This window comes from Magnolia sinica, chromosome 17 (genome assembly GCF_029962835.1).
Source record: "Magnolia sinica isolate HGM2019 chromosome 17, MsV1, whole genome shotgun sequence".
NCBI lineage: Eukaryota > Viridiplantae > Streptophyta > Magnoliopsida > Magnoliales > Magnoliaceae > Magnolia > Magnolia sinica.
In genome coordinates, this window is record NC_080589.1 from 17,085,921 (window position 1) to 17,108,149 (window position 22,229).

General features: G+C 40.9%; 1 non-coding gene across 1 annotated transcript; it reads left to right on the top strand.

The window, feature by feature from the left end:
* Nucleotides 1–21,830: 21,830 nt before the first annotated feature.
* Nucleotides 21,831–21,937, top strand: LOC131232055 (small nucleolar RNA R71). Its single transcript, XR_009164660.1, has one exon. It is a non-coding gene; the product is annotated as a small nucleolar RNA R71 (small nucleolar RNA).
* The last annotated feature ends 292 nt before the right edge of the window (nt 21,938–22,229 follow it).

The window sequence follows — 22,229 nt, forward strand, 5'->3', positions numbered from 1 at the left end:
AGCCGGGACATTACCATCCAGAAATCCAAAAAGATCTTGGTTGGTCAACAGAGGGATGAACTGATTTCTCCATAACAAATAGTTGGAGGAGGTTAGTTTGATGGTGAGCATATGCCTCATCATGTTTAGCGGAAGTGAAGATGATGAGGACAAAGCAGCCATGGAAAGGATCAAAGAAGAAACAAAATTCTTTGATACCATATAGAGGTTCAAAGACCCGTGGATAGAGTGGCTGGAATCCTCGATGAATATTGAGGTGACTAATTCTCATTGTATAGAATGTATGTACAGTTAGAAGATCCTATATAATAGGAAACAAATAAACGAAATATATACAGTTGAGATTATCCTATAAACTAGGAAAGGAAAGATATATAGAAGATAATAAATCATCTAAGATCAAGGAAAGAATCGGAAGAGGATTCTTCTTTATTAAACTCTACTCAAAAGGTAGGCCCTGATACTAGAAAAGGGTAAGTGATTGAGAAAACTTAAATCTCAAGTGTTTTAGAGCCATATAGTTGTTTTACAAACTTTGGTCCACTGACTGGTGGATCAAACTAATTCTTGGGCTAGGCATTAATATAGTGATGCATTTCTAATGGATGATATACCATGATAACCTCAAATGTGTGGGATATACATGAGCAAATGGTAGAGCTGGGCATTAAGTCAAGTTAGATTAAGTTAACACCCAAATCCATAGCTCAACTGGCAAACTGAGTGGAGATACCTCATTTCAACACTTGAGGTCTTGGTATCGATCCCTAGTGGGGGTGGCTAACATGGAGTGTGTGTACTGACATGGGTGTTTACTAACAAGCTAACTGGAAAAGAAGAAGAAGAAGAAGAAGAAGAAGAAGAAGTCGGATTGAGTTAGGTCTAACTTGACTTGATCCAGTTTTGAAATAAACCTGACCCGAACTCGGCCCAACTTGGTACCAAGTCTAGCATGCCCGACCCATTCTGAGCCCAAGTCTGGCTTGGCCTAGTTAAGAGCAAGTCCATTCTGGTCAGAGGTACCAAATCTGGTCGGGTGCATCAGGTATCTGCCGGTTGAAATCGCAAATCAAAACCTAGGTGCATTTGCCGGAATTGTAGTCTCTCCATCAGCCATATGGTATCTCATATTTAAAACATTGAATATATGTTATGCGCGCGCGCACACACACGAGTCAAGTTTTGGATTGAGTCGAGTCTGTATTGAGTTGAATTTTGGGTTGAGTCAAGTTGAGTTATTGGGTGACCCGAACTTGACTCGGTTTGAGTTTGGATTGAACAAAGTTTACTCAATTCAGATCGACTCACCTACTCAGTTTAGGTCAAGTTGGGTCTAAATGAGTCGAACGAGTCGAATAGTCCCATTCCCACACTAGTTAATGGACAATGCTTGGGTCGGGAGATGTTGGATGGGCCATCAACCTATTGACATGCCCATGAGACATCCACTCTGTCCATTTATTTTGCCATATCATGTTATGGTATGACTCCAAAAATTAGACAGATACAAGATTTCAGTGGGCCGCACCACATGAAAAGAATCAACTCATCAAAACCATGGATGGAAGACTCGGCAACTCAAAATGATTGGTCTTGAGTCAAGTTGGGACTCAGACAACTTAAGGGGTAATTCGTCAGAGTCGGCCCAATGGCATATTTTAAATGTCGACTCAAGTCTGAGTCGAATCAGATGAGTCACATCTGACTCGGACGAGTCACCAATAGGATGCACGTGCTAACTGCTATTACATTCAAAATTCTATCTGGATGATATCTACCCCTGAGTCTTGCACATGCATGTGGGCCCGATGGACTGTGTAAGAAATCTACTGGTTAAACCATCATCGTTCATTTTGAGTAGCTTTTTAAGTCATTGCTGATTGATTGGATGGTCTTGATCTGTGAGACTGTGAGCATGTGCATAGATTGAATGGTATATATGACTTTTAATGGTTCTGATGGCATGCCATGAACACCCATATTCATTGCCCAACTATAAATGATCTGGGCCATCTATTGTGGAAGAATATTTTTTATTGGATCATGATCTTAAGATGATCAGACAGTGGGGCCCAACACATTCAGGTATAGATTAGCTAGTGGTCAGCACATGCCAAGCTAGTATGTAGGGCACATCCAAGCTGTGCATCAGGTGGGCCCACCCTGTGAATTACCTAGTCCACAGGCCCATTGGATTAACTCGTTAGTCAGGCCACACATTTGGGCCTTTGGAGGATCCTTTTCAAACCCTTTGTTTCTTTGTACACGAGGACTAGAGCTATACATGAGCAGAGTTAGCCCGGTAGCTCGCTCGACTCGGCTCAAAAAAGCTCGACTCAACCCAGATTGAAGCTGAGTTCGAACCGAGTGGAGTTGATTTTTAGAGCTTGAAACGACTTCGATCTTGTGTAAAGTTCATGTACACACAATTTAGGGTGTCAGTCTAGAAGTTGTTCTAGGGTTGTAACACCCCATACTTTCAGTACTCGGGTGTCACCACGTAAATCCAAATTAGCTCACATATATGCATTGACCCACATAATTTGCCTTACACATCGCTATCCACCGACCCTCAATCTATTCATCTTAACCCTTAGATTTTAGACTATGACAACTCACAACATCATAATAAGATTTGAGATCAATCTGTCCGTTTGACTATCACAAGTTGAACTGTATTTAAATAAATGAAAATCTTATTTTTTATAATCTTGAGCGTGATGACATCTCATCATATACCTATTTAGTACAGTCGAACCGTATGAAACCAATGTAGGGATCAAAATCACAAGGTCCACCATTCATCGATATACAACATCCCGTAGGAAGATCCATCCTATTCAACTCTCAAATTTCACCCAAACGATCATTAGGACCCCTAGAGTTATCGATAATGAAATACTAGGCAATCCAATCGTTGGATTGGTTTATAATGGTCCTAACTCCTAATGACCTACAATGTGGCCCACATCATGAATTATATATATAGTGTACAGACAATAATAATAATAATAATAAATACAAAAATGATATAAATACATGTATACACATAACAAAATAAATGAAATAAAATAAAATTATGAGTATTATATGGGCATTAACAAGTCTTGAAGAGGTAGACAACCCATAGGGCCACTTTAACTGTTGACAATTAATATGGGGTAAATCTGACCACCAGAACAATTATAATCATCCGTTAAGGGTCAAGATCTGGTTGGCATGGCCCACTTGGGTCTCACCGTCAACCCAAAATGGGCCAGGGTCCCTATGAAGGGTTCCCAATACGGATGAACCGTATGGATTACGATACAGACATCTCAGCGGGCCCCTATACAACGCATGTACACAAAAAGAACACTTAGGTGAGAAGTACACCAAACTCTTTAGCTCGGTCATGTATGCTTTGACCAACCATTTTGCAAAACACAAATATCTCCCGTCAACGGAGGTTTAAACCGACTATGCTGGGTTATGCTCGACCCCCGAATTTCAGGGCGTTACAATAAACCGTTTAAATCCTTCATGGGACCCACACGATCAAAACGGTATAGCCGTTTGACCACTTGTAAATGGACGAAGGAGATCGAATGCCAGCGTCCAATTCAGACTAAAGATAGCCCGACGAGCGCCCGTGGGAGGAAAGGAAAAGAGAACTGCCCTACCTCTTTGGGAAGGACGAATCTCAACCATCCATTGGGGAAACAATCTCAACCGTTCCCTCTCTCTCACTTCCTCTATAAGACGGGCCCTGTAGACCTAGAAGTTCATGCTCAACGAGAGAGAAGTAGGAGTTCGGACCATTGTAGCTCGGAACCAGGTAGCTGGTTGCCTCTTTTTGCCTCCCTATCTTCTTCCTTTCTTTTCTTTTTCTTCTTTCCTTCTCTTTCAATGTGAGAACGTCATCAAAGGAGCTGGTACTAACCTCCTTCATGCTATGGAGATAGGTCGTGCCAGGCTCCAACGAAACGGAAGCCAGCCAAGTAATGGCTGTGGTCACGCAGACATCAAGGCATTTTAGTTAGTCCCTGTTTAAAGCCGAAACTGAGCCAATCCATGGCTCTGTTCTGGGCTGAGAACCACCCCATCTGTAGCATCTATTTCGGTCTGGGATCGGACCCAAGTGTAGCTCATATTTCAAGCCAGGACCTGGCCAAACAATGGCCATGCGTCAGGCCACGAGCAGGTATAAACGAAGCTCTGTTTGAGCTATAAACAGACTGAGAGCGGAGTCATTCTCGAAGCCAGAAATCAATTGGAACAGGGCCTGTTCTCACGTTAAAGAGCCGTTGGGCCCCGTACGAATGCTATGGGCCACGATCTGGACGTGGGATTGGGCCTCGAGTAAACCCTGGTTCCAGTCCATGAACGGGTCCAGTCGGTGCCGAAAACCGGGACCGGCGGTGGCTTCAAACAGTGGCCGTTTCTTTTCCTTTCCTTTCTTTTGCAATTACAGTTAGGGGGCTGTCTACCCGCCTGGGCCCTGTAAATTGCAGGTGGGCCTCACTTAAAACACCAAAGTGGGCTGCATGGTCGGGCCATCTCACAGGGCAGCGAAGTCCCTGGCCACGTGTGACACCCACGTGTGGATGGGATCCACCTTGCTCTGCATACGTGAGGCCTACCAATCACATGGGACCCACCTGTGAAATGCATAAACGGTGCATGCATGCAAAGGGCATTGAAACAAAGGGGGTACTGTATATGTACAGTTGAACGCTCCTTTGCCAATCAGTTTACGTAAACTGATTGCAAAAAGTTGAGATCTCATCAGCTATGATGAGTCTGGAAAATCCGAATGGTCCACATGAAGCAGCACCTCATAAAACCCCTTGGTTTCAAATTTTACTTTAAACCGAAACTTCGGTGGGCCACAAGGAATGAAAACAGTTTCTTCCTTTAAATTGAAATTATTCTTGCTATGGCCCACCAGAATCTTGGGTCATGGTGAAAACTCACGCCCTGAGGTTTCTTGGGATTCTACATCTTATGGACCGTTCGGATTTGACACCCATGTTTACGCAGGACCCACACGTGAAGTAAATTGGCGGTGCATGCATGCACCAGGGAGTGAAGATATGTCAGTTCACGTAAGCCACTGCAAAATTTCGAGATCTCCCCATGGCTGATGAATATGGAGAATCTGAATGGTCCACTTGGAGCAGAACCTCATAAAACCCCCTGGTTCCCATTTTTACGTTGAACCAAAACTTGGGTGGGCCATGATTAATGCAAACAGTTTCTTCCCTTGAAAGTGCATTTATCTTTGCTATGGCCCACCAGAATCTTAGATCAGGATGAAAATTTACCTCCCAGGGTTTCTTGGGATTCCACATCTTATGGACCATTCGGATTCAGAACCCATGTCACAAGTGTGAAGGAACGCACGTGTATTCATGTCTGCATGATGAGTCCTACACGTGTGGAACCCACTTTTGTGCTCTAGACATAAACTATCCAGGGGATGGACGTGATGCACCAGGACGCTTGATATTCATATACGTACCATATAATATACATACTGTAAACATAAATATACTATGTGATATATCTATAATGTATATAATATATACATACATACCATATGGTACAAATATAATATGCATGCTTTGTACATAGATATACTGTGTGACGCACTCATATTGTACATAATGTATACATGTATACCGTATGATGCAAATATATTATACATAATGTATACACAGATATACTATGGGATGTATATAGTGGGCAAGCTCATCTATATGGCAGTAGGCCACATATGGGGGCCCCTCCATGATATAAATGTTTATCTGCCCGTCTTGAAATGGACCCCACCAACTAAATAACAGTATATTACGCCCACTCATTGTGACAAGTATTATTAGGCTTGTACCCTCTCAAATAAATACCAAACCATCATGATTTGTGTCATTCAACCAACCATGGCGTCCTAGAATCTTAGAACTTATTAGCTAATGCAAGGGATTTCTCTAGGAATCTATTCAAGTGACGCAGAGACGCTAGCTTCTCGAGAGGGCTCACACCAAAGGACACCCTACAACGTATCTGGTGATGATTCTTCCCCTTGAGCTTTCCATCTTCTCATTAGCTTAAGTTATAGTTGTTATTTAAATTCATAATTGATATCTCTCTTTATAATCACATGTGTTAGCTAGTGAAAATTGAATTATTGTATTATATACTTTATGATTATCCTGTAAACTGTTCATGCTTGTGGATTGCTTATGGAACTTAAACTAGTACATTAGTAGGAAATTCCCACATATGAATGTACACCCATACTTGGGATGTAACTTGATAAGTTGTGATCGTAATGGACCTTCAACTTGGTGGTTATTGAGTGATGGTCTAGATGGATCATTGATGTGGGCCTACCATCCAGGGTTGTTGTGTCCAATGGCTTTCAAGGATGGTCTTTTATCGCACAGTTCTGATACTCGCCCTATGTGGCTTTGTTCTAGTATTTTCCCTATATGGGTTCGATGTTTTATTTTGTGCAACCATGCGATGGTAAGCCCCATATACAGTAATATGATTGGCCACTAGTCGATGGGTTTCCATTAAACATCCTAAGGTGGTAGTCTCATGAGCCGGGGATGGTGGTAATGGGACCTATGCCTACGCTGCGCCATGTGCTCCCCGTAGTGACCTTTGAGCTTACCTAAATTGGCTGGTTGTAAATGGTTTAATAATGACTTTGCTAATCATGCATACATGGCATATTTCGATGACTTGGATCACTCTGCCTGCGATTACGCTGAATGTTGCGCTTATGACCAGTCATTCGATGACGATATTGACTTGGATCACTCTGCCCTACGATTACGCTGAATGTTGCGCTTATGACCAGTCATTCGATGATGATATTGACTCGGATTATCATGCCCTGCGACTATGCTGAATGTTACGCTGATGACCGGTCTTATCCCTGGGTGATGACCCCAATGTTCGTCCGGATGTTTTTCCCGGGACATTGCCTGTCTGGATGTTTTACCCAGGGCACAGACCGTCTGGATGTTTTACCCGGGTCGATCATTACATTCATGCATCCATGCATCTAACAAGACTGCATTTACTCTGTTTTGGTTGTATCTATGTTTTATACTATTTCTTACCTAATGCGGCGGGGTGTAATCTTGAGGGGAATTCACATTGAGTTGGCCACTCATCCATCAAATATAAAACCGTACAGGTAGTACAGGTGGCTTAAGTGATTTACATGTTCAGACTTGATAAGGAGCAGGGTACGATCACCAGGAATGCATGACTGTATGCTTGGAGGAGTCATGTGATCTTGCGGCTTATATTTATATGCTTTTTATTATTTCTCATGTATTAGATCATGTAATTCTTTTATTTGTAAATTTTGGAGACAGTGGTTTGTATAAGTCATTTGTCCACACTACGCTCATTTGAATGATAATGAAAATTTTCTTTATGTCGATTTGTCCACACTACGCTCATTTTCTTACTCTGATGAAAGAAAAAATATATATACTCGAATTTGACCATCCTTTAAGGTTAACACTCGGGTTTTTAGGAAACGGGTCGTGTACTCGGGTCCTGAAAAGTTGGGGCGTTATAGCCGCTCATGTAGGCCCCACCATGGTGTATGGGGCTGATCCACGCCGTCCATCCCATTCCCCAGTTCGTTTTAGGTATCTGTCAGTCCGGTGAAGCTTCTCCCTCTCTCTCTCCACTCTCTCCCACATCCTCCCTTACCCTGCACGGCCGTCTTCTTCCCTCTCTGTCAGTCCGGCGAAGCTCCTCCCTCCCTCTCTCTCTACTCTCCCTCATCCTCCCTTACCCGCACGGCCGCACCGACGCACAGCCATCCGATCTCCTTACTCTCTCCCTCCTCCGGTCCGGTTGCCTGTCATTGCTCAGTCACCCCTGCCCAGGGGTGTACACGAATCGAGCTAACTCAGTTAGCTCGCTCGACTCGACTCGAAAAAGCTCGATTCGAAGTTGAGTTTGAGCCAAGTCGAGCTGATTTTTTGAGCTCGAAAATGAGTTCGAGCAGGCCCCAACTCAACTCAACTCGGAAATAATCCAGCTTGAATCCAGCTCGAATTGAACCAGTTTGGTGACTCGGTTACTTTGCCATTGATGTTGCTCACCAACTGTTTGATAAAATGACTCAACGAAATGTGGCTGGTGGCAAGGAAGGTTTGGCCGGTGGCAAGCAAGGTATGTACATTAAACAAATACCCTTTTTTTTTTTTAGTTTTATGTTACTTAGAAGGTGTTTGATAAAACACCTGTAAAAACCATTGCTTTTGTTTGTAAAACAGTGAGTTTTTGAAATTGCAGTTTAGGTGTTTGTGGAAATGCCTCAATGACGAACTTGGCTTAAACTCGGCCTAAGCTGGCCCGAGCTGCTGATCGAACCGAGCTGAGCTGGCTAGTCAGGCTTAATGACCGAGCCGAGCCAAGTCGAGTTCGAGCTAAGGTCAACCAATGTTCGAGTTGAGTCAAGCTGAGGCCAACTTGACTCGGTTCAACTCGATGTACACCCCTACTCCTGCCACTGCTGCAACAAGCCAGTCCGGTAAGCCCCTACCCTTTCATTGTATGAATTGATTTATGTTAAAGAAATCTATATGATTTGGGTGTATTTTATTGTTAAAGAAATCTGTATGATTTGGAAGTTTTTTATTGTTAAAGAAATCTATATGATTTAGGCATATTTTATTGTTAAAGAATTCGATCTCCCTGCTCTCTCTCACACTTGACGCTAATCCGTCCAACGGGGCTCTGTAGAAGCCATCGTGATACATGGGTTCTACCCACTCCATTCATCCATTTTGAAAGATCATTTTAGCATGTAAAAATAAAAATGAGGCATATATAAAGCTCAAATAGACCACATAGTGGTTCTCAAACAATCATAGTTAAAACTTTCTCACAAACTGCATAAGTTTTGGAACAAGCTGATATTTGTTATTTCTTTTAGTTCAGGTTTATATGAACTTATGAATAGAGCTGTACACGAGTCGAGTATTGCCCTACTCATACTTAGCTCTTAACGCCCGAGTGTTGCTTCATTCTTGGGTTCAAAGCCTCAAATATCCTTCAAAATGGATGGACGGAGTGGATAAAACCCATACACCACGGTGGCTCCGGCACAATCCGCTTCCCTATCTACCGTACACGTGAAAATAAGCTCGGATGCACTTCACTCGAGGCCGTACAGTGCTGGAATTTATGCAAAGTTCGAAACCCCACCTGCGGTCTACCTGCTTTCACTACCACATGCGCCAAAAGAAGATATCCAAGTCGTTCATCAGGCTGGTTCTGCTCTCGGAATTACCTGTTTCAAAGTCGGGCCAGCCCGCACATACGTAGGCCGCATATATACCGTTGGCCAAAACTGTAGTCGTCAATTTCTTTTGTACATATGTGGCTCGTCAGATGATCAGGTGACCACAGCATAAGAGTTCCTGTGGCCCAGATATCTATACAGTGTAGGCCACCTGATGAACGGCTCGGATCTTGCAGTGGCATGTGTGGCAACGAGTACACTCCAGAGTGTTCTAGCGACTGCAAGTGCGGTTGAGAAGGCACCCTAAGGGCCCGTTTGATTTTCCGGCTCAAGTGTAATTATCATGGAAATGGATAATAATTACCTAGGTAATTTGCGCATCAATTTATAACATTAATGAGGGGCCATCATGATGTATGTTACTTATCCATAGCGCTCATTTGTTATGCTAGCCGAATTTATGACATAAGCAAAAAAATGAGACAGATCCAAAGGTCAACTGGACCACACCACAAGAAACAATAGGAATCGAATGCCTACCATTAAAATCTTTTTGGGGCCCTTAAAAGTTTTGGATCAAGCTGATATTTGTGTTTTCCTCTTATCCACACCTGTGTCACCCGATGAACAGGTTAGATGATGACAAAACCTTAATGTGGGCCCAGTGAAAAAAAATAACTTTTAATGGTGGATGAATTACGGCTAATGTTTCCTTTAGTGTGGGCCATTTGAGTGTTGGGTTTGCCTCAATTTTTTATTTATATTCTAAAATGTTCAATTAAAATATATGGACGGTGTGGATATATCATATACATTACAGTGGGGTTTACATATTTAAGTCAACACTTTTGTTTAGATTTTCAAGGTGAAATTACTCTCGTATTTATATAGCCCTTTGTGTTGTCAAATTTGTGGTGCCAAAGACACTGTTATGAAGTTTGCATCTGTGAAGAACAATGCTCTACTCAAGATCAACTTAGGTTGACAAGCACTGTTCACAAGTCAAGAATCTCAAGAAGCTTTCAAGTTCAACCTCAAGATCTCAAGAAGCTTTCAAGTTCAATCTCAAGATCTCAAAAAGCTCTCAAGTTTAAACGACATCAAGACTTCAAGCTCCATTACTTTCAAAGGTCACTCGTCTCTAAAGTTTCAATGTCCTTACTTCACTATTGAGGTATGACTGACCTTAGGTTGACCTTTAGAGTAGGCCATTTTGGATACATAATTCATATGTTTTATATAAGTGAGTTTGGTCTGTTCTAAGACTAGTCCTGGACTTTGTTTGACTAGTCCTAGCACTGCTTCGACCTGTCTAAACATTTCCTGAATTAGTCATAAGTTTATTACAAAAATTGAAAATTTTCTGTTAGGCTTCGACTAGTCCTGGGGACTTTGACCAGTCATAGGAACAGTGTTGACTGCATCTTCGACCAGTCGTAGACCTACGACTCAAAGAACAATGTTGAAATTCGGCCACCTACGACCAGTCGAAGGGATCCTACGACCAGTCGAAGGAAACCTACGACCAGTCGTGAAACTGCCAAATCTTATTGCACCCAAATTTTTAAATATCTGTTGGTTCTACGACCAGTCGTAGAGGTCCTTAGACCAGTCGAAGGCGTGATTTGCTCACCTATAAATAGAGCACGAATCTCAGAATTATACATGAAAATAAAAGAACTTCAAGCTAAATTAATTCGGCCTTCTGAGAGATAAGTCGGTGCTCCATATAAGCTAAGTGTGCATATTTAATATTCTCTTTCTTTAGCTTTCTTAATTAATTTTGTTTCTTGTATTCCAATCTAATCTGAAAAGAGGAATTGTTGTTTTCCTTTTTCTGGAATCAAAATCAATTAGAGCTAGCCCTTTTGTTTTAATTTAAAATCTATTAGAACCTAGAACCATTATAAAGTGAGTATTGGACATTGAACTTTGACATTCAAATCTCTACTCCAACTTGGTTCTTTTGGGCTGCTACAATGAAGGAGAAAATCAAGTATTTTACAATTTGTGTTATTTACATTGTTTGGTTTTATTTGAGGTTAAGCCAGAAAAATCTCAAAGTTGTTAGTTATCTGAGGAGAGCTAGAAAACTCAAAAGTGAGGGTTTTTGAATTGTGTAAGCCCTTTGAAAAGACACAATTGTGAAGATTTTGGCTGAACCTGTGAAAACCTATTTGATAGTGAATGCTAATATTCCCTGTGTGAGGATATTAGGAGTAGAGTAGCATTCTGTGTGGCTGTTGTTTAACAGTTGGTGAACACACAGGCGAACCACTATAATTCTTTGTGTTGTGGATGTGTGATTTATATTTCCTATCTTTTATCATTCAGAATTGTGGAATGTATGTGTGGATGTGAATGTTGTAATAATTTAGATTTACATTTCAGCATTATATTTTTGCTATCTCTTTATTACTTTGAGCTTCAGTTTCTCTATTTGTTCTAGTAAGGTTGCCCTACCATTTTTATGGTGCAGGGTTGTCCTTAGAACTATCAATATTTTGAGCTAGCATTCAGCAGTGTGAAGTGAATTATTTATTCAGTTCTATCTTTCTATATTTCTGCAGTATTTATCTTAAAATTTGGCATAGTCCTATTCACCCCCCCTCTAGGACATATAGATTGGCCATTTCAAGTGGTATCAGAGCCTAATAGCTTGCTCTTATTGCTTTTATTTGGATTTAATTCCTGAGCTAACGATCTCAGCTATATAAAAGATGTCAAATTTTGATAGCCTATCAGTCACTAGGCCTTCACCCCTTGATGGTTCCAACTATGCCTATTGGAAAGCCGGGATGAGGATCTTCCTCAAATCAATGGATGAGAGCGTATGGCAAGCCATAGTGACTGAATGGAATTCTCCTACCACTAAAGTGATTGGAATCGATGGTTCAAAATCAATGAGAGTAACTCCGTATTTCTCTTGGACCACACTTCAGAAAACTGAGAGTAGTGCAAATGCTAAAGCACTAAATGCAATTACTTATGCACTATCACCGGATGAATTCAAAAGAATTATATCCTGTGATTCTGCAAAACATGCTTGGGATATATTGGAAATGACACACGAGGGTACTTCAATTGTTAAGAAATCTAAGATACAAATCCTCACAACTAAATTTGAGGAAATACGTATGGAAGAAAATGAAATGTTCATGGACTTCTATACCAGATTAAATGACATTGTAAACTCTATGTGGGGTCTAGGCGATAAAATTCCTGAAAGCAAGATATGTGCTAAAATACTACGCTCACTTCCTGAACGGTTCAATTCTAAAGTAACCGCAATCCAGGAACTTCGTGATACGGACAATATGAGGGTTGAGGAATTAGTTGGCTCATTACAGACTTATGAGTTAACCTTTAAAGCTCCAAAAGGTAAATCTATTGCTTTAAAAACTTCTAAAAATGGTTTTCATGAAAATGATTTAAACTCTGATTTAGAAAACTCTGAGGATGATATGGCTCTTTTGGCAAAGAGATTTTATAAAAATTTTAAAAGTAAAAAGAGGGTTGATTTTCAAAAAGCATTTGATAAAAAGAAACCTAAACCTAAAACTAGAAAATCATTAAAAGACAGTCAATGTTACAACTGCCATGAGTATGGGCATTTGGCTAACAAATGTCCTAATAAGGGCAAGTCAAAAAAGAAAAGTATGATGGCTACTTGGGATGAGTCCTCTGATTCTGAAGTCTCTTCTGAATCAGAAGATTCTGAAATTGAGTCATGGTGTGATGTTAAGGCCCTTATAACTCTAGCTAAATTCACTTTTTCAGATAATGATGACTTGACTAATGAAGAAAATCTGAATAGTGAATATGAAAATGAAGATGATCTTCAAGATGCTTACAATGCCCTATACAAGGAAAGTTGTAAAATTGCTGTGAAATTGAAACTTCAAAAAGAGAAATTTTCTAAACTCAAAGAAATTTATGAATCTCTTGTTTTAGAAAAGTCCCATATTTCAGACTATTTTGAAAAGACAAAATGCGATTTAGATTTTAAAACCTCCCAGTTTGAAAATCTTAAATCTGAAAACGAACAACTAAAACATGAAGTCTCTTCTCTCTTGAGTTTAAAGGAAACCTGGAAATATGCCCAAGGTGATCCTAAATTAGAAAAACTCTTATCTGGATCGAGAAAATGTGGCGATCGATCCGGTCTGGGCTATGACAAGAGTGTTCCTCCTAAACCGAAGAATACTTCTCCCACGTTTGTAAAGGGAGAGATCTTAAACTCAAAAGGGAAAGATCAAATGTTTTCTAAAAACTTTAAATCTTTTCAAAAACCTAAAAGACATATCAACTATAAAAAGTAAAACCAAAGTCCTTTGGCAGAAAAGATAGTTGATTTACTTAAGGAGCTTCTAAAGTCTAACTCACTAGGTCATACTTATAACTCTTACAATCGAAAGAAGACCTGCTATCCTCCTAAACCCAAAATGGTTATGAAATGGGTTCCAAAGGTTGTTCACTCCCCAAGTATAGGGTTGTGATGTAGTAATAAACTCGGTGAGACCGAGGTCGAATCCCAAGGGACTGATATCTGTACGTGATCTGAAACTAAGTAGAAATAGAACTAGAATAAGATGAAATCTAAATCGAATGAATTTGAGGGAATAATGGTGAAATATTAATCTAAAACTTGAGAGAAATTAGAGATAAGAAACTAGGGATTCAGAGGATCCACTTGTAGAGATCAAGGAGATCTTTATGCCTACTTCAAAATTCATGGAACTTAAACTGAACTTCCTCTGATATAATTTTTAAAGAGATGAAAGGTATATGAATTAGAATGGATTCCATCACCAAACCATGCCCAGGAGACAAAGTCAACAACAGAATTAAACTAATTACCAACCAATCAGATGTTTATGAAGGTTAGGAAGGATACCGCCATCCAACCATGCCCAGGAGACGATGGCGAACAACAGGGCTTCCTGACGTCATAATCAAAATAAGGAAAAAGAAATACTCAAAGCCATTGCAAACCCATTGTAATGTCAGTCACAACAGGCCATTAAAAAGTACAAATATTCTCATAATAAAATTAAATAAAAAATCCCTTCAATCTAAACAAAAGGCACACGCATACAATCTCCCATCACTCTACAAGCTTCACCTCTTAGCCCTAGCTAAGAGGTTTAGCCTAGAATAGACATGATGAGGCTTAGACCTCTAAACAATTTCATAGGCAAAATAAGAAAGAAATAAAAGGAGAAGTAGAATCGAAACCGTCTTCACCGTCTTCTCTTTTATGCACCTCCGACCCCAGCCGTCTCGATCCCCGTCTCTCTCTCTTTCCTCTTTATAACAGTCTGGAGGCGGTGGATAATGCAATTCTCATCATGCGCAGCAAACCTGCATTCGACTCACGTTTGGCACCAATAGCTGACCTATTTTCAGAATCTGGTCCATTCATTATCCTTGAGCATGGTCGGTCCCACCTTGGGAATAATTTGGACAGTCCAGATGGATGGTCCAGATCGGACTGATCAATGCAGAGGGTGGCCCACAACATTCCTCCGCAAGCTCTGTTGCGAAACAGAGCTTACAGACTGCTGTTTTGATGATCGGTGGCCCCCAGGATGACGTTCCATAGAAAATCCATGCCGTCCATTAGAATCAGAACAAAAAACTATTCAGAGATGGCTGGTTTTGGATCTGCTTTGACGTGGCCCACGAAATCTGTAAAGCCACCGTCCATTATACGTTTGAAGTTGCATCCGTGTGTATACACATGTATGGGTCCCAGAAAACACCTAGTGTATGGTCTATTTTTCCTCCCAAGCATAATGGATGGACCCGATTGTCCATATAATGGACGGTGTGGGCCCACTCCGTGGTTCAGCGGACGCACGTCCGTTTCTCTGGCGGAAAATTGAATTTTCGTTTTTGGTTTTTAGAAAGTAACGGGTTAGCGCAATGGTTGATTGGATCTTGGACCAGTGCACGTCCAATGCATGTGTACCCTATGTACACGCAGTGTACGTGTGGGGTCCATCATGATGTACTCAAGAAATATGCTCCATCCATCCATTTTGTCAGCTCATTTAATGAGTTGAGCCCAAGATTGAGGCATATCTAGATATCAGGTGGGCCCTAAATCAGAGTTTTATAGGCTGATGTGTCCGTTGGGCCACTTCCACAAGGATCCAATGATTAAAATTTGACGTGTACGGTTAATTTGGGTTCCTCAGGTCAAATATAAAGTTTCGAGCTAAACGGATAGTGGGAACCCTATGATCTTACATTCTGGACCAATTTCGGGCTTGTTGAGCTTCAGTTTCTCGATTTTCTCGGATCTCTGGCGTGTAAATCCGTTGATCTTGCTCCTCTGGGGTCCATCCCTTGCCTTGGTGATTCTGGAGCGTCAAATCCATGCATTTAGCAGCCTTTTCCAGTCCAAGCTCGTAAATACACCTTGCATCACAAACACGATTAAATTGAGCCGCTAAACCGTACCATGTTCCTAAATCTATGTAATAAATGGGGTTTAATATGCAATATTTGACCCTCAACACAACCCCCAACCAGCATCTTGCTAGTCCCGAGCAAGGTATGCGAAAAATAAGTTGAGAATTATAGGACAATTTGTATAAACTTAAGTAATTTTTGAAAAACAACCCAGAGACTAGAATTCTAAGATTCATGAATGTTGGGCAGTACTTTCTCTTGGAATCAAACACACGGTACACTTCATAATCAAGTTCCAAGTATTAATCCATCAATTAGAAAAATTCTAAACATCGAGTTCCATGAGTGCAGTGTAATCTCAACTTATTATCATTAAAATTCACTTCTCTATTTCAGGATATCATTGGTAACCAACAAGAGGATTCATGACAAACAAACTTGTCTCACACATTATCTTTTTCTTCTTTTAATTTTTGATTTTTTCATTAAAAGTAACGCCAAGAAGGGGAATCAAATCCTCACCTATAGGGAGCAAACCTATGGTAAAGACTGTACACCCAATCCTTTTCAAATATCATCCATGGGGAATCAAATCCTCACCTATAGGGAGCAAACCTATGGTAAAGATTGTTCGCCCAATCCATTCAATTTTTCAAGTTGGTTCCTTTCATGTTTAGTGATTACCAAGTTAATCCTTCAATATCGAACTGAACCCTTAATGTGCAAGCGAGATGTGTTTTGTGAAATCATGACTCAATCAATGTTTACAACTTTTAATTCTGGATTAACAATTCAAACTTAATTTTGAAATCTAAAAGATACTGAGTCCAAGAGTCACAAATTACCAACATTACGCATCTTGAAATTCACAAGAAATTCCAAAAAAATTAAAAAATTTCACAATTTTTGCTCAAGACTAAGAAAACACTGATTAGGAAACCTAATCTCCCACCCCCAACCTAAAATCTACATTGTCCTCAATGTAAAAGAAATAAGCATGCAATGCACATGGGACAATGAAAATATAAGAAGAGTGATGGAAAGATAGTACTTGGACGAAAGAATCAAGAAGCTTTCCAAAAATATCTACGTAAGAGCGGGTCAGCACAAGAGAGAAACCAACAGAAGTAAAATAAAAATAACAAAAAATAAAATCCTACCTACACCACTTTCGCAGGTGCTCTCGATTGCATTTAGCGTATGCAACAAGCCTTTAAACCCCTAGGTTGCCCCTAGTGGACGAGTTGTAGTCTCGTGAGGGTTTGCAGCAATGTTACCCACAAACATTGAACTAACTAACTAAGAAAATGAAACGGAATGAAAAGCTGGGTTGGCTCCCAGGAGCGCTAAGTTTACCGTCTATCCTAAAACAGCATAAAGGAAACTACCCTAGTCCTATGAAAATAGGAAACCTACCTATACCTCCATCAGACTAGGAGATCAATCCTAGTAAACAGGATCAGTCAGAGGTATGGACATGTCCTCTGAATCAAATTTCTCGACAAATGGCTTTAAGCGATGTCCATTTACTTTAAACTCCTTGCCATTGTCAGGATCTCTTATCTCAACGGCCCCATGAGGATACGCAGTGACCACAATGTAAGGGCCAGTCCAACGAGATCGAAGCTTACCTGGAAAGAGATGTAATCGAGAATTATACAAAAGGACTTTTTGACCAGGTGTGAATGATTTCCGTAGAATACGTTGGTCATGAAACGCCTTCATTCTGTCTTTGTAAATTCTCGAGTTCTCGTACGCATCGTTCCGGATTTCTTCAAGTTCATTTAATTGAAGTTTACGTAGCGAGCCAGCGTTGTCCAGATTGAAATTCAGATTTTTGATCGCCCAGTATGCTTTATGTTCCAACTCCACAAGCAAGTGACAAGCTTTCCTATAGACAAGTCTAAAGGGAGACGTTCCAATAGGGGTTTTAAAAGCAGTATGGTATGCCCATAAGGCATCGGTCAATCGGATTAACCAATCCTTACGATCAAGGTTAACTGTTTTCTCCAAAATGTGTTTAATTTTCCTATTGAAAATCTCAGCTTGTCCACTTGTTTGTGGATGGTATGGGGTGCTCACCTTATGAGAGATACTGTATTTCTTCATTAAGCTCTCGAATGGTCTATTACAAAAGTGTGAGCCCCCATCACTAATGATGGCTCGAGGCATCCCGAACCATGAAAGGATGTTCTCTTTTAAGAATTTAATGACCGTGCGATGGTCATTATTTCGGCACGGAATTGCTTCGACCCATTTAGTGACATAATCTACGGCGAGCAAAATATAAAAATTTTCAAATGATTGGAAGAATGGTCCCATGAAATCGATGCCCCAACAGTCAAATGCTTCTATGATAAGGATGGGATTCAAAGGCATCATATTTCGACGGGACAATGCTCCCAATTTTTAACAACGCTCATAAGCCTTACAAGACTCATGAGTGTCCTTGAACATAGTGGGCCAATAAAAGCCACACTGTAAAATCTTGGCCATGGTCTTTTTAGCAGAAAAGTGACCACCACAGGCCTGTGAGTGAAGAAGGAGATGACACTCTGATGCTCATCATCTGGCACACATCTCCTTAGGATTTGGTCTGGGCAATATTTAAACAAATATGGATCGTCTTAGAAAAAGTTGCGCACCTCGGTAAAGAATTTCTTCTTATCTTGTGCAGTCCACTGCGTTGGTATGGAACCTGTGGCAAGATAATTAGCAATATCAGCGAACCAAGGTGAATGAGAGACTCTAAACAGTTGTTCATCAGGGAACATGTCATTGATATGGGTCGCCTCAAGGGAATCAGAGGTATTAAGGCGAGAAAGGTGGTCGGCCACTACGTTCTCTACTCCCTTTTTATCTTTAATCTCCAAATCAAACTCTTGGAGTAGAAGGATCCATCGTATCAGGCGGGGCTTAGAATCATTCTTAGAAAGAAGATACTTAAGTGCCGCATGATCTGTGTAGATAATGATCTTGGATCCGATCAAGTAGGACCTAAATTTGTCCAAGGCGAACACTACGGCTAAGAGTTCCTTTTCCGTAGTCGAGTAGTTCACTTGGGCAGGATTTAAAGTCCTACTCGCGTAATGAATGACGTAGGGCCTCTTATCTTTTCTCTGACCTAGAACCGCTCCAAGAGCATAATCAGAAGCGTCGCACATAAGTTCAAAAGGAATGCTCCAGTCGGGTGGTTGTATGATGGGTGCACTAGTCAACATGCCCTTAAGCTTAGTGAAAGCTTCCTGACATGGCTCAGTCCACTCGTATGGTGCATCCTTTTGAAGTAGATTACATAAAGGACGAGAGAGGAGACTAAAGTCCTTTATGAATCTTCTGTAAAACCCTGCGTGTCCTAAGAAGGACCGCATGTCTCTAATGCTCTTGGGTGGAGGTAGGTTAGAGATAAGATCGATTTTTGCCTTATCCACCTCGATTCCTTTGGACGAGATAATATGTCCAAGGACAATTCCCTTATGAACCATGAAATGACACTTCTCCCAATTAAGTACCAAGTTCTTTTCTTCACATCTTTTCAGCACACATTTAAGACTCTCTAAGCACTCGCTGAAAGATGAACCGAAAACAGAGAAATCATCCATGAAGATCTCTAGATATTTCCCCACCATGTCAGAAAAGATACTCATCATACATCGCTGAAAGGTGGCAGGGGCATTACATAATCCGAATGGCATCCTTCTGTAGGCAAAGGTGCCGTAGGGACATGTAAATGTAGTCTTTTCCTAGTCCTCAGGGGCGATTTCAATCTGATTGTAGCCCGAATACCCGTCAAGGAAACAGTAATAGGAATGACCAGCTAGCCTTTCCAAGATTTGATCAATGAAGGGCAAAGGAAAGTGGTCCTTCCTCGTGACGGTATTCAGCTTCCTGTAGTCAATGCACATTCTCCAACCAGTAGTAACTCTAGTTGGCACGAGTTCATTATTAGCATTGGCTACGATGGTGATCCCGGACTTCTTAGGAACCACCTGAGTTGGACTCACCCATTGACTATCGGATATGGGGTATATGATACCCACATCCAATAGTTTAAGAACCTCAGCCTTAACCACTTTCCTCATGTTTGGATTTAGTCCACGTTGTGATTGCCGAGCGGTCTTCGCATTATCCTCAAGATATATGCGGTGAGTACAAATCGAGGGGTCGATTCCCTTGAGGTCAGCTATCGTCCATCCAAGGACTCCCTTATGCTCAATGAGAGTAGATATAAGCATACTCTCTTATTCTTTCTCCAGATGGGCAGAGATCACCATCGGGTACATCTCATCTTGACCTAAATAGACATCTTTCAAATCAGAGGGCAAAGGTTTTAGGTTAAGCTTCGGCGGCTTGAGGTTTGACGGTAAAGGCACTACATCCGTTTGAGGCAACTCTTCAAATTGTGGCCTCCACCGGTTAACTTCAAGTACCGGTGCAGTATCAAGCAAGGCACACGTCTCCCTAATCATGTCATCATCAAAATCATGGGAGTAGGCTAGGCACGTCTCTAAAGGGTCAAAGGATAAGGTCAGAGGTGTCGTATCTTCCACGAAAGAGTCAACCATGTTAATGTCATGGAAATCGTCATCATCCTCTAAGTTCCTGCCGTAATTAAAAAAAGATGTTTAACTCCAATGTTATATTCCCAAAAGACATAGTCATGACACCATTCCTGCAATTGATAATTGCGTTTGAAGTGGCAAGGAATGGGCGACCAAGAATGACGGGATTCTGACTGCTCATGTTATTGATGGGTTCGGTGTCCAGGATGATAAAATCTACAGGGTAGTAAAATCTATCAACTTGGACCAACACATCCTCAATTATCCCTCTTGGTACATGAACAGAGCGATCAGCAAGTTGTAGTGTGGTTAGGGTGGATTTTAATTCACCCAAACCTAACTGCTTGTATACTGAGTAGGGAATCAAATTGACGCTCGCTCCTAAGTCAAGAAGTGCATGATCAATTCGATGGTCCCCGATTACACATGATATGGTTGGGCTACCAAGATCTTTGAACTTTCGTGGCATGTCTTGCTTTAGGATGGCACTCACTTTCTCGGTCAAGAAGATCTTCTTTTGAATACTCTACCGTCGTTTGATCGTGCATAAGTCTTTCAGGATTTTGGCATATGAAGGTATCTGTTTTACGACATCAAGTAGAGGAATGTTGACTTTCACTTGTTTCAACACCTCTAGGATATCCTGAGAGTTAGAGAGAGGTTTTGGTGCGACCAACCGTTGGGAAAATGGAGCAACTGGCTTTTCTAGAAGTTCCGGTTCTAATTTTTATGGGGCATCACTAGATCCATCATTGTTATCCTCTTCTAGTTCTTGAGGCTTTTCGGGCCTAACCGGAAGGGTTTTATTAATGATCTTCCCACTCCTAAGAGTGGTGATGGATTTAGCGTGCTCCATTTTATTTGAAGAGCTGGGATTACTTATCTCGTACTGCGGTTTAGGATTGGGGAGCGATTGTGCAAGAAGCATCCCCTTTTCTATAACCGTCATACGTGAATCCATCTTTTACATAAAGTCTCGCATTGCATGGGTCAGCTCTTGCATGGAATTTTGAACCGGTTCTTCTTGAGGTTTCCCTTGATTTGGATTTTGATTGAAGAAACTTTGAGGGGTAGCAGTTTGTCCATTTCTCCAACTAAAGTTTGGATGATTTTTCCAACCAGGATTGTACGTATTAGAGGTCGGTCCATTGAAAGGTCTTTGATAATTATTTACGGCATTGGATTGTTCATTCAACACTTCTCGAAAGGCGGGTATTGTAGGACAATTTTCAGTTGTATGAATGTTGCAATCACAGATGCCGCAAACACTTTCATTAACCTTATCCTTCTTTCCTTCCATGGCCTCAACTTTCCTTATGAGCGTAGTCACTTTACACTTGAGATCATCCTCTTCTTTCAAGAGATACAATCCACCTTTCTCCTTTAATTGAGTCGGCCTAGACGTGGTGTTCGATTTTGGGTAATAGTCCCATGATTGTGTTTTCTCAGCAAGACTATCAAGGTAATCCCATACCTCGTCAACATTTTTATTAATGAATTCTCCATTACACATTATCTCGACCATTTGGCGCATGAAAGATTTCAGTCCATCATAGAAAGAATTTGTAATGCGCCACGTTTCAAAGCCGTGTTGTGGGCATGAACTGACCAAATCCTTAAACCTTTCCCAACATTGGTAAAATGTTTCATCCTCCTTTTGGGTGAAGTTCATGATTGCTTTTCTAAGGGTAATCGTTTTATGATGTGGAAATAATTTCTTTATAAATTTCCTGTGCATATCATTCCATGTGCCAATGGATCTAGGACGCAGTGAATGTAACCACGTCTTAGCCTTCTCTTTTAAGGAAAAAGGAAAGAGTCTCAGCCTGACTGTGTCCTCAGACACATTTTGAAAATATAAAGTGGCTATGATCTCATCAAACTCTTTCAAATGTAGATATGGTTCTTCAGATTCAAGCCCATGGAACTTAGGAAGGAGTTGGATAACCCCTGGCTTGATGTCCATATGTCCTGTATTTTCA